Genomic DNA, 17,392 nt, shown 5'->3' with positions numbered 1-17,392 from the left:
CTCCTGGGCCAGACGGCATCTAATCGGATGATTAAACTTCTACCCCGAAAAGCAGTAGTGCACCTGACCAGTATAATAAATGCAGTTTTAAAATTTCACTATTTTCCTTCCATCTGGAAACTGGCTGACGTAATTCCTATACATAGGCCAGGCAAAGACCCACACCTACCGCAAAATTATCGTCCAATCAAATACCGTCTCAAATCTGGGTAAGGTTGCAGAGAAGGTCATCCTCTCACGACTCCAAACTTCAGTAAATGACCTAAACATCCTCCCTAAAGAACAGTTTGGTTTTAGGCAACACCATAGTACTACCCAGCAAATCCACAGAATTGTCGAATACATCACCACCAGCTACAACTGGCAACGGTGCATAGGCGCTGTTTTCCTAGACTTATCCAAAGCATTTGACAAAATCTGGTATTTTGGACTATTGCACAAACTTATCTCAGCCGGTACCTCACTAAAATGGTTCATTTAATCCATTCATATCTTCAGAATAGATCAATGCAAGTAAAAATCAACGGTTCTACATCCTCCCAGCGCCACATCTTTGCTGGAGTACCGCAGGGATCTCTACTGGCTCCATTGCTGTTCTCTATATACATGTCAGACATCCCGCACAATCCGACGACTTCCATTTTGGCCCTGTATGCGGACGATGCGGCAATACTAACCAGATCTCTCAGACCCCATTTCATTACCAGAAAGCTTCAAGTAAACATTCTAAAGCTGAAGGGTTGGTTCTCTAAGTGGAGATTGGAAGTCAACCCCCAGAAAAGCTCAGCCGCTCTTTTCTCAAAAAGGCCAATGTCTCCTGTAGGAGATGTGTTACTATTCAATACTAAAATTCCCTGGCAGACAGAAACAAATTACCTGGGTGTAATTCTCGACAAAAAGCTATCTTTCAATCAGCACATTAAGTCTGCGTGCACAAAGGCATCTATTAATTTCTATTAATTAGCGGATAGATCTGAGCTATGGCTCAGATCTATCCGCTAATTAATAGAAATAGCAAGCTCAGCAACAGAATCAAATTGCAACTATACCAGATGACAATTCGTCCTATAATCACCTATGCCTCTCCGGCCTGGAGCCACACCTCTAATGCTAACATTAGCAAAATACAGCGAGTGCAGAACAAGTGCTTGAGAATGATTCTGAACGCGCCGTGGTATGTTAGAAACAATCAACTCCACAGAGACACAAATATTCCCTATATTTTCTCTTTTCTACAATCCTTAGCAACCAAGTTTTTCCTAAAGACGTCCACACATCCCAACGATTTGGTTCAGCAAGCTGCAGCATACGATCCAACGGACATATTCAAATATAGAAGACCAAAAGCTATATTAGTCTCCTTTAGTGATGCATAATCTCCATGCCCATTCAGGGCGAGCAATCTGCTCATAAATTTTACCTTCACTGTAACCACAACAGATAGCGGGGAATATGAAAAGCATCTTGCTTCACCCCTAAAGACATAAATGTCAATTGTCAAAACGTTATTGTATAGTTATTGTTCTCGACAAAAAGTTACAGTTTCTAGTAACATCATTCCCACCACTAGTTAATTCACAACACTGTTTTTAATTTTTTACCCCTCACTTGTTAATTTATGACACTGATTCTCGTTTTTTTTTAATCCTAAGTATTCTTCCTTAATAGTTTTTATAATGCTACACTTGGTTAGGACAGCGTATTTTTATATTTTAAACAAAAAGAATAAAAATGTCCACATTTCTTGACCAAACGAAGGCAAAACACGCTTTAAGCTCAGAAACCTTATCTTCTAAGCGCAGATATTTCGTAAACACTCCCACATGAGCTGTTTCTTGATTCACATTGACCAATCTGGATAGCAGTCAATGGCATAGGTGAGAGAGAGAGAGAGAGAGAGAGAGAGAGAGAGAGAGAGAGAGAGAGAGAGAGAGAGAGAGAGAGAAAAGAGATGAAAAAATAAAAACAGAATGCAGACTTCCTGCAATTGTAAATGTGGATTAAAGCTTATCACTGAATTCAGGGTTACAAAACACATTTGGCTGTTCCCATGAGAAAAGATAAAATTGTAGAATAATAATTCAGATAGCATGCTTAAATGTTTATTGTGTCTGCTTATCGAGATTTCAACGCTTTGGTGACGTATGCAAGAGTACATGTACTGAAGTAGTATCCATAATTTCCTAAGAGGATCCAGCCTTTTCAGCTTAGTTTCTGTCCTTTGATTTAATAAAACAAAAAAGCAATACAAATTCAGTACAACAAAGAACGTTTGCTAAAATGAATGATAAATCAGTGCACGAACTCGGAATCTTGAGGGGGGGAGAGGAGCCGAGTTGAACGGATAAAAATATTTTTAATGCAAATTCAATAAAATTCATTAGGTGATTATTAAAATTTATTTAAAGATTAAAATCCAGTTTTCTTTTCTTTTTACAAAGCTCTTGAATTACTTCAGTCGTGGTTACATAACTCTCTCTGTGTATATATAGCAAAGCCAGTCCGTTCAATCGTGATTGTGTCATGGTAGATCTTAAATAGGTTTTTAAAAGGCGTAAGGTAGAAAATGACCTTTCACTGACGCATGTTGTTACCGGAAGCATTGCAAATATTTTTAATAAGCTATAGATATTAGGATATATCATTTTGTCACACTTCGAAACTGCATTAATGGCATTTTTGCATGGAGCTATTTATTATTTATTATTATTGCAAACGGTTTTTCAAATTTTTTATACCATAACTTGAGCTCCTGCAAACGAAGCAGCGCCCTGTCCACCAGGGCACTACTTCGTTCGCCTTGTTTCAAAGCGGCCGTGATTCCCGAGAGCTATACGACATTCCCACCTTATGTGACCGCTAATTAATTCATAAGTAGTATAAAAATAGAAGACACGACACAACATAAATGAAAAAATGAATTTTAATTAGGAAAATTTTTGGAAAATTTTTTGGATTTTTTTCCCTTTTTTTGCGAAAAAAAAAAGAAATAGAAAAAGGGCAGTGAGAACTTAAAATGCAGTTATAAAGTATTATATATATATATATATTGAAAAATATTTAATTAAGCCATGAAACTATATTTTATGCGAAGTATAAGAAGTATACAAATAAATAAGTATATGTAATTACAATTTTTATTTTAGTTGTAGTTTCGTCATTATCTCGCTCTTTCTAGCTTCTCTGAATACATTGCACAATGCTCGATCGAACTCTGATTCTTGTCGAAACTTGTATTCACACAATGTAGCGGAAGACGTAGTCGGAGCAGATAGCTTCAAATTACGACATACTTCACAGCCTGACTTAAGAATTTGAAGCTTTAAAAAAATAATAAAATTAAATTTAAAAAAAAAACTTAGAATAAAGTCTAGTGCAGCATTGTTATTTTGCTATATGACGAAGATGGCGTTACGATTTTATGATTTGATATAGTGCTAATTAAACGAATGTTGTAGTTTATCTATTCGTAAATTTCTCAATATTCTAACATATTTGAACTTTATTTTGTTTTAGTGAACATTCACTAGCTGAGTGAAACAGGTAAGAATTTTATTTAATCTGAACAATTATGGAAAACTTAGACACGGACGACTTAGTCCAAAATCTATATCGAAAACAGGAACTTGATCTTTTTAAAAAGCTGCTGAAGAGGATTGAGGTCTAGTGGCCAGGATACCTGAATCAGTATTCATTAACATGTGATACTGAATGTGACGAAACAGGTACAGATAATGAAAACATAAATTTTGTTGTTTCTCCACCAAGGGAGTTCCACCAGTCGAAATATAAGACAAACATGTGAGCAAAAAGCATAAGACTGAGAATGTTCACAAAGACGTTCACATGGACAATGAACCTCTGGAAAAAGATATTCCAAGAACTAAAATGAGAAAGTTCCTCCAGTCGTTCTACGTTCCAAGGATAAATGGACTTCGATCATCCCGATTATCAGGGAACCAGTGCCGTATAGAGGAGGGGGGGGAGGTCGGCCCCGGGCTGCACTTTGAACCTTTTTGAACTTTTGCAGTTAATTCTAAAATACAGTCTCGAGAACTCAGTTCCAAATATTGTAATACTACTGCGAATTTTCCTCACAATTGGTGTAAGTGTTGCTAGTTGTGAGAGGAGTTTTTCTAAATAAAACAGATTAAGAATTACCTACATTATTATGAAATAGACTTTGCCAATATCATCTGCTAACAGAAAAGCAAGAAAAATAACATTTTAGAATGTTGAAATTAAAGTTTTACTTCAAAAATAAACATAAGTGTTTCAATTTATTTCCCTATACGTCGTTTTGACTTTTTTTGTAGTATTTTTGGTGTGTATTGAGAGGGGCGGCAAACTCAGGGACAGCCCCGGGCGGCAAAATCTCTAGCTATGCCACTGCGGGGAACAAAATATCAAGTACTCCTCGGTAAAAAACACAGATGATGACAAAAATTCAGCCCACTGCAGTCAGTGATTACCGTTGTATAACCAAACTTATAGATAGTTTAAACTTGTAGTACCATACTTTTGCCCTCAGTAGTGAGAGAAACCTGAAGGTCGTGCTCAGAGAAGTCACTGAGGGTATTACTACAGAAGAGATAACAGAAGATCTTATTAACCATGGATTTACTCCTATAAAAGTGAGTTGGATCTTCATGCCACTTGTATTAAGTGGAGCTTAATAACAGAGAGAAACAAATACAGTATATGACATAACTTCAATCTGTGGATGGACTCAAAATTTCTCCAGAACCCCCTTAGGAAGAGAACATCATCTGGGAAATGCCAAAAATTTGGTCATGCCCAGAAGCTGTGTAGGGCTGGCTGTAGATGTGCGAAATGTGGTGAAAATCATCCAACTAACTGCTATGCAAAATCAAAAATATACCTCTCAAATGCCAAGTGGGCCTCATCCAGCCTATTACAGAGAATGTAGTCTTTAGCCAAATAATCGAGATTCCCTCCCAAACTTTCACTTTCGTTAAACAAGTTGATCATACATCCACTCAAGTAAATCCTAATAAACAAGAAGGAAATCTACAACCAAATAAAACTTATGCAGATATGGTACGTTCAACGAAAACATCACACCTTGAACAAACTAATCACAACTTAACTGCAGTCATAACCGCTTCATTAGTTACCACATTACAAGATTTCAGTCCAGCCTGACTCTGGTTTCTACAGAAAGATTTCTTAATGACACCCACTCCATTTTAACCGCACTCAGCAATTCATAGAAACAAAATCCTACCAAACTCACTTCTGATCGCTGCTTGGAATGTGAACGGCATCACAAAAAAAAAAAATTATAGGCTTGACCGATGAAGAGACTGGCAACAAGTGCTGTCATCACTTGGTACCACCCCTAACATGATGTGTCACTGTTTGAAATGATGTGGGTTTTACGGTGGATTTTCTTGAGTTTTCGGACGAAATACTCGTTTTTCCGAGAGAAAAAAATGGCTGCCGTGACAGAGATCGAGTAACTCGGGAACCGGCCAAAGAAAGACTTAGAAAATAAGGTGAAATCCTTCTACCTTCTAAACATAATTATAAGATGAGTTTTTCATATATTATACATCACGGAAATGAGTAGCTAAACTTTTAAGTGGGAGTCCGTGGAATGATGTTGGAAAATTGGGAAATGGAAATTTGGATATTTTAAGATTATGATTGAAGAAAATGTTCAGTTGATAAAAGTAATATAGAAGGATTTTTTAGTCATGAGAAAATGCAGCTGATTTAAAGTACGTTTTTAGTGGAGAGCGAAATACCCGCTTTGGAAAGAGATTTTTAACATATAGAAATCGATGTCGGAGAATTCGGTAAAAAGAACAAAACCCATTATATGGCTATTACATTTGGCGTACTGGTTGGTGGAATGGTAAATATATCTCTCTTCAACCAACAGGCTGCGAATTTCGAATTCCGCCGTGGGCATGTTTGTGATTGTCTTTAAGCAGGAGACTAATTTCATCGCCGGTGTGAGACCACCTCCACTTCATTGCAGGCCGGAAGTGGCTTGAAAAAGTTCCACATTTGGTCTCTAGAGCAAGGTTTAAAGACTATCTAAAATATAAATAAAAAGAAATATATAAATTAATAAAAAAAATAGAAATATAATCTTCTTCTTTTTCTTCTTCCTAACATGGATTTTAGTCCAAGTGGCCTGTTCCGGTCTCATGCCATCTCTTTCTTGGTCTTCTGATTTTCTTTTTCCACTTATTTTGTATCTGTATAATATTTTTGATAGTCTGCTGTTGTCCATTCGATTTAAATGTTCTACTATTTTTGTTTATACTGTCTTCTGTAGTAATTATTGGTTTTATTTTCAGGAATTGTAAAATTTCTTCATTTGTTTTATGGACTCACTTCGTACATCCAGCTGTTTTTCTGAGAAACTTCATTTCTGCTGTTTGAATTCGTTTTTCATCTTTCCTTTTTATGGTCGATGTTTCGCTTCCATATAGTAGAGTTGGTTTTGATAGGACATTTTATAGTCTGATTCTAGTGTGTTTTTGTACTAGGGATGGCTTAAATATATTTATTATGCCATTTACTTGGACAAAGTTTGATTTTTAGTGCCTATGTCTTTTTCTTCTTCGTATGATAAATCACATCCCAAGTATCTGAAAGTATTTACTTGTTCTAATATTTTATTATCTATCACTATTTTACTTCTTATTGAAGCACAATACATAGCCTCTCAACTTAAATGTCAATCTTACCTTCTCGTGGTCCATTCTGTTCTAAAAGTACAAACGAGTCACTGGCGACCGAGTATGGGCGGTATAATCCTAACACCCAAGCAGTGTAAATGCTGTTAGATCTGCTGACAGGTTACTAACCTGCCTTGGGAAAATTCAAAATACTTTCAAGTCTCATCCAAAGAAAAGCTGGACGGACTATCAGGGAAAAGACTGCCATTTTCTGATTTGTGGTCTTTTCCCTGATTATAATAAATATAATCTTAGCTTCCCCATAGTACAACTGTACTATAAGTTTTGAAAAAAAAACATTGAAAAGAAAAATGTATAATGTAGTTTCAAAATGAAGTTTAATAACTCTCAAATGTAAACTTTAAATATATAGTTGCGAAAAAAATTGAAGTTTTACAAAGAAGTATCAATTCTTGCCAAAAACTGGAGAAAATATGGATTTCATCAAGCATGAAAACGTGGTAAAGCTACGTGAAAGAAGAAAAACATGAGCACATGGCAGAAACACAAGAAATGAAAGGAGCAATCCAATGGAAGATCTGAAAAGCAGAAATATTGCTGGAATATATAATATTGAACATACAATTCTGAAATATAGCGGTATAAAAGGTTCACCTTGGCAGCAGTGCACAATTCAAGAAGGCTTGGGCGGAAATTCAAATTCTAGATGTTTATTGCACAACTCCAATTATGCAATTTATAAAATTGCATATGGATGAATTTCCTTACTCCAGTATTTCAGGAATGATACAAGCAATCGTACTATATTTAAAAAAGGCTAAGAAAAATCGAAGACAAAATTGGTGAAAACAAACAATGTTTATGAACACGGATCGCGAGGACCAGATGAAAGACGGTTGAAGAAACAATAATAATTTCCAGTTTTTTTAAGTTTCATTGATCTTGCAAAACTGTGATAAGGTATCAGAGAAAGAACTATTCAAAGCATTAACTCTCTACAGTGTTAATACAGCCTAAAGAAAATTGCATAAAATATTATTTATTCTTAGGTTTGGAAAACTATGGAAGAATTTGGAATTCCCAACAAAACCATAAGAATAATGAAGAATATATATGAGAAATCTGAAAGTGCAGTACGAATGAGGACATCTTAACCAACTAGTTCCACACAGAGAGCAGAGTAAGACAGAGATGCAATCTGTCACCAGATCCTGTTCAATCTTACACTGGAAAAAGCAGCCAATAAGGCCTTAAACAATGAAGACTCCAGAATCAAATATATGGGGAAAATGTGACAAATTTAAAATTCGCAGACGACATTGCATTACTTTCAAGCACAGAAGAAAATCTACAGCGATTTTTGTTTTCGATAAAATAAAGGAGGAGCGTGTAAAATCTGGATTAAACATAAATATAGACAAAACAAAAATTATGCAAATAGGAAAAAAGAAGCACCCATCTGAAAATTGAAATGATAGTAAGAATCTAGATTAGGTAGAAAACTTCACCTACCTTGGAGGAGTTATTGAGTACAATGATGAAATTATAGAAGATATAAACAGACGTCAGTCAAGCATCCCAAACGTTTGGACGACTCAATAAAATATGGAAGTCAAGCGAAATCAAACAAGTAACAAAAGTAAGAATCTATGAAACAATGGTCCTCCCAATACTCCTCTATGGAAGTGAATGCTGAAATCTCAAAAAGGCTGAAGAGAAAAAATTATAGTTACTGAAATGGATTGGCTAAGAAGATTACTTGGAGTATCTCTGCTGGATCGACTAAGAAACAAAGACATAAGGAAACGACTAAAACAAGAAATAACAATAATAGACAAAATCTAAGAAAGAAGACTACGATGGTTTGGCCATGTGACCAGAACGGGAAGAGAAAGACTACCATCTAAAGCCCTGAATACAACGATGGAAGGTTAAAGATCCAAAGGACGGCCCAGAATTAGATTGATACAAGCGATACCAAACTGAACAGAATTGTTTGGACCCTCCCGGGACAGACAGAAGTGGAAAGAGTTCATTCGGCATCATCATCATCCACATAGATGATGGAAGAGAGGAGAAGAAGAAGAATTCTTAGGTTGCAAATTGATGATTGACGAAATTGATGATTTAACACTAAAACAGGTGTTGGATATCAAGAAGACTGTGCAATCTAATTTTACATTTTTAAATGTCTCTGCTCATGAACTTAATACAAGTATTTGTTACTGATTATGATGGCTGAATGAAAGGCCACAGAAACTTAATTGAGAAACTCAATATGTATACATTGAATTAGAAAGATGTGGCTGGGGTTGTGGTTGATTGCAGGGAATTATGGCCAAATTATTTAAGGCTATGAGGCTAGAGTATATCATGTGTGTTAACTGTTGTGCTTCTGTCTAGATTTCATTTTGCGATATGAAAAACCCAATTTTCCGGAAGGGAAAACCTCTTCCACCTCTGTGATCGACTAATTTACCATTATATGAAATACTCTTCTAAAGGTTCTTCACTCCTAATCTCGGAGTAGAAGCTGCTGCTTCCGTAAAATGTACTCTGATGAGGTATGGAATATGCACTGAATACTTGTTGATTGTCAAGATCGCATGTGAGATCAGCCTAAGTTCTTTCCCCGTTTGTTCATCAGAAACCCAAGCTTTCAACATTTAAAGACAAGATCCGTTACCTCGCAAATAAAATGGTTCTCTTCCGCACATTTTTAAATTGTTAATAAAAAAAGAAGGAAGAAAGAAATAGGTGACGGCTCTCGTTCCACTCTCTCAGACATTCATCAAAAATTTAATAAATCAGTGATGAATTCCATAATTAAAAGTGCAAAATCTGGATGGAGAGACATCGTTGTTTTCTGGTAACATCTGCTATTTAAACATGCTATGAAATCCGGTTGCTGTCAGTGAGCCTGTGTAGCTCAGTAAGATAATGACGATATCCTTTCTCTCGACAACTACTGTAGGTAATATTGTCGTATTACTGACCCTGCCTGGAAGGATACACAGTAGTGCAAGATTTCCTCAAAGTGCACTGTATGAAATGATCACCAGAGACAATCATGTTGAAGGAATAATGCGTATCTACGTACCGCAGATAAGCCTGAATGGCTACTTGGAAAGGAAAGAAAAGAAAAGAAAATATTTACGAACTGAATACAACTAACCACAAAGAGTAGTATATATTTTACCTTCATAATGAAAAGTGGTTGCCATATTGAGTTACCTCATATCTAATAAATTTTATATCTAAAAATAAGTTACACGTATTAAAATATTTTATATATAACTAAAATCATTATAATAAATATTAAAATACATTTTTGTTATTCTTGTCTTTTAAGTGATACATCTTTTTCAAATATTAATTGTTATCTCTTTACGATTTAAAAAGGACCAGTTTTTGTGTGTTAAAGCATAGACACATTAGATTATTTCCTATCTCACCTCAATAGTCTTCACCCAAGAATCCAGTTTACCATGAAAAAAAGAAACTAATAATGGTTTAGCCTTTCTAGACACCTTGGTATCATACCTACCCAATGGTGACTAGGCCTCTTCGGTATACAGGAAGCCCACCCACACAGGCAGATACATTCACAAAATTTCCCGTCTCTCCACCTTTCAACAATATGATATCATTAAACTCTTACCAATAGAGCCTATAACATTTGTTCGAGTGAGGTCTCTCTTACAGCAAAAGTTAATCGTATACACTACACCATCTTATCTAATGGCTACAGTTCCCACACTATCAATCAATCAATAAATAATAATCAATCCTTCCCCAATCCTCAACCTTCTCTTCAGAAAGATTTTAATAACGTTATCATCATCTCTTATGTCTGAGGAACTTCGAAAAACATAGCCAAAGTCTTAAAGAAATACAATCTCTGCATGGTACTAAATCTTATTAAGGTAGGCGCATGGCTGTTTGTTCCTCACGCTATATCTCCGTTGACTTTTTTATAAGCAGTGTATTTAATAAGTCTAGTATATAGAATAGACGGGTTGCTTTTCCATATGCATTATAATAATCATTTGTAATTTATGGTATATGCTGAGATCTAATTTGATATGGAATTGTTACTGTTGTTCGATATTTTCTGAAAAAGTAGTGTTTTAGCATGATGGTGTAATGTCTAAGATTTTTTTTGGTCAGAAGTCAATTGTTCGTATACAGTAACGAATAGATTAATCCGAACACTCACATTTTAAAGAAAAATTTTAATTTAGCAAGAAATTAACTATAAAAATTAAACTCCAGCCTTACCTCATAATTTATATGTGCTCTTCTGTTTCTTAGAAGTTCATTAATGCGCTTAGCCATGGACTCTACCAACGCAGAACACATACATTTTTCTTATTTCTGAATCTTAAACCCATACTTTTATAATGGATTGCATTAAGTAATCCTTTGCATCACAATTTAATTTTCCAAGTTTCTTTTTCGCTACGGACCACATATTTTCTATTGGGTTAATGTCAGGAGAATTAATTGGCCACTGAAACAATTGGATGTTGCGATTTCAGAAACTCTTTCATTTATTTTGAAGTGCATGGAATGGGGTCCTATTGGAAGATGAGTTCTTTGTCTTGCTGGATCTGTGGGATCACTCTTTTCTCCAATATTTTTATGCATTTGTCACTATTCATCATACTGTCAACAGGCACAAATGATCCTGGAGCGTCATGTGTAAAACAACCCCAGAACATCTTTTTAGCTAGGTGTTTAGGAGCTTGTCGAAGGTGAATGGGAGAAGTCTTCTCAGCCGCTGATTTGCGAACATAGGGTACTCGCTCTCCTTGGACAAAGAAATGGTTCTCATCTGAGAATATGACCTTCAACTTCTCAACAGCCCAATCCTTCTACACTTTTGTCTAGTGAAGTCTCTTTTTCTGCATAGCTTTCGTGAACATTCTTCTTTTTGATTGTTGGAAGCAGGGAGGACTGCCCACAGACTTTGACAGGCTGTCATGCAGTGGCGGCCGGTGAAAATTTTAAGTGGGGGCTGCATATACAAAAAAAAAAACTTTTTTTCCTAATCAGTAACGAATTTATTAATAAATAAATTTACATATTAAAAATTGCTTCATTAAAAATATTTCATCCTCACTACGAACAAATACCAATAAAAGTTTCGTATCAATAGCAATGACAAGCGCCAACGAATATCGGCGTTAGATCGCAGTGCATTTGTTTCGTGTAACGATAATTGAAAAAATATAATTATTTTCATATTTTCAACAGTGACACTCGTCATAATTCAGCCTTGTATCTATAATAAATAAATAACTATATGTTATTTTAACAAAATAAAATAAGATTTACAAAAATAGTTCACCACGCACATGCACCAATAATAAACGTTTCCGTAGCGCAATTGGAAGAACGACGGTACATTGCGCCCTTCGATTGGAATAGGCCTAAGTTCGATTCTCGCCGCGAAGGGAGGAATCTTTATCTGGACAATTTTCAATCGAAGGCGAGTTAGCAGATCTCATACGGAGGTAGCAGAATTTTTTCTCCCGGAAACTCGGGTTTTTCATCCCGCATACAGACAAATCGGCCCTTCAGAACACACGCAATTTACAGACAAAAAATACTAGTTGTGGTGGTGGAGGTGGACGGTAGATGGCGTTGATTGAGATAATTCGTAGTAGAGGTTCGGTGTAGTGGTTGAGACAGTTGTAGGTGTCCTCCCGCGATGAGTCTTTGGACTCCTTGGAGGTATCAGGAATAATAATAATATCTCACAGAAATAACGTGCCTAAGGATACTAAAGATACATTGACGTTTGGGCAGTGTGGGAATGATGTAATGTGCAATGACAAGCGCAAACGAATATCGGCGTTAGATCTCAGTGCATTTGTTTCACAATCTAAAACGTTAATCTAACGATAAATAAATTCCAATTATTAACTATTCAATTAATGTCAAAACATAATCTGTAACCTTTAACATGTTGTATTGCATTTATATAAAGTTGTAAGCATTGTTATTATTTATAAACACAAACAAAATTTAAAATTTTCATTTTTCCCTTGGGGGTGCTGCAGTGTCGCAGTGCTTATGTACAGGCCGCCACTGCTGTCATGTCAGAAACATTAATCCCACTAACTGCGAAGTCTCTATTTAACTCTACAGCAGAGAATCTTGGATTCATTTTGATTTTCCTAACTAGTAAACGATATTGAGTAAGTGTAGTTTTCTTTTTCCGCTCCTGTTTTCCTTTTCTGTCAGGAGAAAAAGTTACCTGTCTTCCTAAACCTCTTTAAAATCTCATTAATAGTACCCACACCAACCCCATACTCATTGGCAATTTATCTTTGAGTCATGGATGTGTACTGAAAAAGAGTACATATTTGGAATGCTTTCTTGGAAATGCATTCCATTTTATAGCTGCACAAAATGAATAAAAACTACCGATGTCAACTGGCTTACATTACTTAAAATGCACACTGCTATTAATAAACATCATAGAGACATCTAAAACGATAAAAACATGCACACCCAATCAAAATAGTGAACTAAAACCAAAACCCAAAACTTGACGAAAATTTGGCTTATTCGGATTAATTTATTCGCTATATTGATTGATGGAAAAGAGGAGTAGTATTTACGCACTCCTGGGCTGTTGTTGTCATCAGCCTGTTTTGTAATGAGTTTAATTTCTTCATTAAATTACTTTCATCCTCGAAGCTTATATGTAAGCTTATCTGAGGGTGACACCAATTAGTTATTATTTATTGGGTTTTTTTTGCTGTGTTGGGAAGCTACGAAATCTATGATTGAGAAATTCGGGCGCGCGCGCGCGCGGACGCACAATAACTTGGAAGGTATTAATGCGTCGCTGAACTGGAAGCCTGAACGAATATATTGTGTTTCATTAAGTTGTATGGTATTTTCGGTGCGTGTTTCTTGTTCATAGTATGTCCTTAGAGCTCTTTTCAGGCTATTGTAGTTTGTAAGGTTTCTGTATTCAAAAGGTAATTTGTTTATCATGTCTGGGATGTAGAAGTTTCGTGTGGCCTTTCCGTAGTGATTATTGTATTTATATGTGATATAATTAGTAGTCTGAGGTCTTGTTATACGGTATGTATTTCTGACTGTCCTGTAGTTGGCATCGAAATAATGTTTTAGCAAAGCTGCATAGTGACATAAATGTTTTGCTGTCAGTATTTTGTATTCTGACATTGCAATGTATATAAGGTCGTTATTTTCTCTTCGTTCCCAAAAGATCAGTTTTATCATTTTGTAGTGTAGCGACATTAATCTATTTAATTTGTAGGGTGCATAGAAAGAATACGTTGTTATAGCGTATCTTAGTATATTTTGGCATAGTGCTTTGTATATTAGTGTTTTTAGGCGTATGGGAACTATATCTTTTAACCTGTAGAGTTTGCCACTTATTGTTCGGAGTTTGTTGTGTAGATGGTTTATGTGGCTATTCCAGTTCATATCTGCATCGAAGTATATTCCAAGGTATCGTATTGTTTCAACCTGAGTGATTGTAGTGATTTTGCTGTTCTGTGTTTTTTATGTTGGAAAGTGAATGTTGGATGGTTATATATTTGTTATCAACTGGTCGAGTCAGTGGATTTCTGAATATCATTAATTTTGTCTTTTCTGGGTTTAGGTGTATGGAGTTTTTCGTGAGCCAGTCTATGATCAGATTTATGTCATGTTGCATATTTGTTTGGGCACTGCTTGGGTTATTATGGATGGATGTTATTGCTGTATCGTCTGCGTATTGGAATATCTTACCTTTGAGTGGTAACTGATTAATATCGTGCGTGTAAATGTTGAATAGAGTTGGGGAGAGTACAGCTCCCTGTGATACTCCACAGTGTTGTGACCTATTCTTCTTATTCTATTCTATTAACCCCCTTATACTTTATATCCTACCAGCTGCGCCATTTATGTTGTGTCCCAATTTACGATTTTTATTCTATTTTATAATTTCCGCTTACATATGTTCTTCTATTATCTACGCACGAGATATCACCAAAATTTTAACTAATACTTAAGTTATTTCTCCCCTTAGTACCCCTAATATTTGTATTTATACTGCGCCTTTTGGGATATTTAGTTTGAGATATTATATACAAAAACAAGGAGAAAGAACTCAAATATGTCTGAAAGTGAAACAATGTTGCGGTCGTGACACTTTATCTCGTTTCTTAACATTAATTTCCCGCATGATTAGGTTCGTATTTTTCAAATAGTGCATTGGACAGCAATTTCAGACAACTCTTTTATCATTGAACAAAGGTTTATTAAATTCCTTTACATGGTACAATTCAATTTTTTTTGTGATTACTCAATTTAATGCTAAATTAAATACTTACAAACTAACATTAGCTTATTACAAATAATTAGGCCTGTGTAGCTCAGTGGATGTGGCGTTTGCACACCATCGCGCTAGGCCGCACGAAGGAAGTCTTGGTTTCGAGTGTAGTCGGCGACTAGAGGAAATTTTTCTAAGCCTTTTTTCGACCGGTTCCCGAGTTAGTCGATCTCTGGCACGGGCAAGCAGGTTTTTCCTCCCGGAAACTCGGGTTTTTCGTCCTGTAAACTCAAGAAAATCGACCGTAGAACCCACATTATTTCAGACATTAAATATATTGTGTTAGGGTTAGTCACCACGAGATGGCGGCACATTTGAGCCGTCTCTCTTCACTGCGTACCGCTTAATTAGTGATAACCTTGGGCCATCTGTCTCTGATTGGGTACCAGTGGAGATTGAACTGCCCACTCAGTCTCCAAAAGTTAGATAGGGCTAAATGGCCTCGCCTACTCCCGTATATACGGGAATAAAAAGGCGTTAGCTGAAGTAATTAGGCTATGATCCTATAATGGGTATTACGATCATGCCGCCATACACATTCAACATTTAAATTCATTTGACATGTACAAATAAGATTAATTCACACTATTTCACTATTCAAACTTAAGTACATTAACTAAACCTTTTTCTGCACTAACACACAACTATGACATATTAACTTTCCTATACATTACAATAGACATGCAAAATTCTCAGGACACTTAATTTTTCACATAACATTAACACTAGCCAGCTTACATTTAATATATTCTGTCAGATACTAAAGTCCTAGTATAAATTTTCCTTGGTCACTTCAACAGTTCCTTATTAGAATAATGATACTTATCACAGACAAATTTTAGTTAACATTAGATATATTTTACAGTACCTTTCTTTCTTGGGTTTTTCATATGGACCTTCACCTTCTTCTGATTGAACTATCTTGATATAACCTCACCGATAATCTGCTTCTCCTACGTTCTTTTTGGAATTGAACTAGGCTTACGCTGGCTTAACGTTTCGTAACTCCGAACACACTTCGAATCATCTATATATCGGCTGTGCAACTCGCCACGTGGACATCTATTTCTTTACAGCTCTCCGTTTTTCGTAGTTGTCACTGAAGTTGGAGCACAAAGAATGTGCTTTCTTCTCCTCGACTATATGGCATTCTTCGCTTCTCACATAGGAAATACGGAATCGAAATCCCGCTCACTTTCGTTTCCGTGTTGTGGTGTGGAGATATAACCCCTATCCCGCCACTCAGGAAAACATCGTGAAATCCCTACGAAAGAGCTCGCGAAGGGCTCTCCTGGAACAGAATCCAAACCAAAACCAAAAAAGCCTAGTGGGGGGTTTCCAACCCTTTTATACCTGTTCTTCTAATGGCACTTTTTCTAACTTCTTTTCTCTGCCCCCTTCTTGTTTTTACTTCACCGACCAATTAGGGTGGCGTTTTTCTCCCAAACGTCATTTGATCGGCGATCCCTTAACAATGTCTCAATCCGGGAATCGGCCCTGAGCGATAGTCTGTTGTTTTTCTTGTGCTAGCCTCTAACTTAATCCCTTCCAAAATTTTTCTATGAATTTACTTAATAACTTAATCTCTAGCCTCTCACATACTATCTCTTAAGACTAATCCTTTTCTGTCTTATTTAGTTAAATTTTCTCTTTTAAATCATATCACAATATTAATATATTCTTTCTTTTGCTAGCTAGTTCAACAAATACCTTTATGTTTTATACATTTTATTGGATGCAAGGATATTTCTTTTTCTTTTAATTAATTCAACTATTATCTTTTATGCAGGGTTTTTAATTTATTTTATTTATTCTTCATTTTACACCATGATAGCTGAGAATTCTATATTCTCAAGATATCAGGCGTAAAAACAGGTTACTGGTAGCTCTCTGTTTCGGTTTGACCCGATACGTGTGATATGCTTTGAAGGTAGTTTGTAAACCACCTGTGATAATAGGCCCGTCTATTCCAACATGCCTCAGATTTTCTAACAAGGTTTGATGTGTAAGTGTATCGAATGCTTTAGTTAGATCAATAAAGACTACCATGGAAATTTTGTTTTTGTCTAAGGCTGTATTAATTACGTCTGTAAAGTCTTCCAAGAGAGATGTTGTTCCTTATTTTTTTGAAAACCATATTGTGTTTTGGGGATAATATGAAAGATCTCAGTGTATGCTGTGAGTTTCTTCAGTATGATCCGCTCCATAATTTGATTGATAATTGGTAATGTTGTTATGGGTCTGTAATTGCTGATTAAAGTTATTTTTCCATGTTTGTATATGGGTGTGATTATGGCGGTCTTTAGAATGCTTGGTATCTGTCCTGTTTTAAATATTTTATTTATTAATTTTAGTA

This window comes from Typopeltis vanoorti, chromosome 6, assembly GCF_054136105.1.
Source record: "Typopeltis vanoorti isolate ZY-2024b chromosome 6, IOZ_Tvanoo_1.0, whole genome shotgun sequence".
Taxonomy (NCBI): Eukaryota; Metazoa; Arthropoda; class Arachnida; order Uropygi; family Thelyphonidae; genus Typopeltis; species Typopeltis vanoorti.
The sequence above is the reverse complement of the archived record's forward strand: the minus strand, read 5'-3'. Positions refer to the sequence as shown.